A 2,317-nucleotide genomic window follows, 5' to 3' on the forward strand; every position below is an offset into this window, starting at 1 on the left:
TGCAATTATTAGAAAATGGAAGAAGTTCAAGATGACGGTCAATCACCCTCAGTCTGGGGCTCCATGCAAGATCTCACCTCGTGGGGCATCAATGATCATGAGGAAGGTGAGGGATCAGCCCAGAACTACACGGCAGGACCTGGTCAATGACCTAAAGAGAGCTGGGACCACAGTTTCAAAGAAAACCATTAGTAACACACTACGCCGTCATGGATTAAAATCCTGCAGCGCACGCAAGGTCCCCCTGCTCAAGCCAGTGCATGTCCAGGCCCGTCTGAAGTTTGCCAATGACCATCTGGATAATCCAGAGGAGGAATGGGAGAAGGTCATGTAGTCTGATGAGACAAAAATAGAGCTTTTGGTCTAAACTCCACTCGCCGTGTTTGGAGGAAGAAGAAGGATGAGTACAACCCCAAGAACACCATCCCAACCGTGAAGCATGGAGGTGGAAACATCATTCTTTGGGGATGCTTTTCTGCAAAGGGGACAGGACGACTGCACCGTATTGAGGGGAGGATGGATGGGGCCATGTATCGCGAGATCTTGGCCAACAACCTCCTTCCCTCAGTAAGAGCATTGAAGATGGGCCGTGGCTGGGTCTTCCAGCATGACAACGACCTGAAACACACAGCCAGGGCAACTAAGGAGTGGCTCCGTAAGAAGCATCTCAAGGTCCTGGAGTGGCCTAGCCAGTCTCCAGACCTGAACCCAATAGAAAATCTTTGGAGGGAGCTGAAAGTCCGTATTGCCCAGCGACAGCCCCAAAACCTGAAGGATCTGGAGAAGGTCTGTATGGAGGAGTGGGCCAAAATCCCTGCTGCAGTGTGTGCAAACCTGGTCAAGACCTACAGGAAACGTATGATCTCTGTAATTGCAAACAAAGGTTTCTGTACCAAATATTAAGTTCTGCTTTTCTGATTTATCAAATACTTATGTCATGCAATAAAATGCAAATTAATTACTTAAAAATCATACAATGTGATTTTCTGGATTTTTGTTTTCGATTCCGTCTCTCACAGTTGAAGTGTACCTATGATAAAAATTACAGACCTCTACATGCTTTGTAAGTAGGAAAACCTGCAAAATCGGCAGTGTATCAAATACTTGTTCTCCCCACTGTATATATTTTGACCATGACAGTTTACAATCTAAAGTAACACCAAGTAATTTAGTCTCCTCAACTTGTTCAACAGCCACACCATTCATTACCAGATTCAGCTGAGGTCTAGAACTTAGGGAATGATTTGTACCAAATACAATGCTCTTAGTTTTAGATGTTCAGGACCAGTTTATTACTGGCCACCCATTCCAAAACAGACTGCAACTCTTTGTTAGGGGTTTCAGTGACTTCATTAGCTGTGGTTGCTGATGCATATATGGTTGAATCATCAGCCTACATGGACACACATGCTTTGTTAAATGTCAGTGTCATTGGTAAAAATAGAAAAGAGTAGAGGGCCTAGAGAGCTGCCCTGCAGTACAACACACTTGACATGTTTGACATTAGAGAAGCTTCCATTAAAGAAAACCCTATGAGTTCTATTAGATAGATGGCTCGGAATCCACAATATGGCAGAGGTTGAAAAGCCATAACACATACGTTTTCTCAACAACAGGTTATGGTCAATGATACCAAAGGCTGCACTGAAATCTAACAGTACAGCTCCCACAATCATCAGTCATTTGTGTCAGTGCAGTACATGTTGAGTGCCCTTCTCTATAAGCATGCTGAAAGTCTGTTGTTAAATTGTTTACAGAGAAACAGCATTGTATTTGCTCAAACACCATTTTTTCCAACAGTTTGCCAAGAGCTGGCAGCAAGCTGATAGGTCTGCTGTTAGAACCAGTAAAGGCCGCTTTACCATTCTTGGGTAGCGGAATGACTTTGGCTTCCCTCCAGGCCTGAGGACAAATACTTTCCTTTAAATTATTAAGTTAAAAGATTAAAGATATGCTGCTGTAGATGCCGCTGTAACCCCTCCTTAGTGGGAGACAGTAGCACCAGGTCATCTGCGTACAGCAGACACTTGATTTCAGTGTTGTGTAGGGTGAGACCAGGTGCTGCCGATTCTTCAATTGTTTTTGCCAATTCATTAATGTAGATGTTAAATAGTGTTGGACTTATTGAGCAGCGCCGTTTCACTCTACGTCCCTGAGAGAGGAAGTCTGTTTGCTTGTTGCCAATTTTAACCACACATTTGTTTTTAGTGTACATTGATTTAATAACATCATATGTTTTCCCGCCAATACCACTTTCTATTAGTTTATAAAAAAAGAACCTTGTGCTAAATTTAATCAAATACTTTCTTGAAGTCTA

This window comes from Coregonus lavaretus (genome assembly GCF_964263955.1).
Source record: "Coregonus lavaretus genome assembly, chromosome: 39".
Lineage (NCBI taxonomy): Eukaryota > Metazoa > Chordata > Actinopteri > Salmoniformes > Salmonidae > Coregonus > Coregonus lavaretus.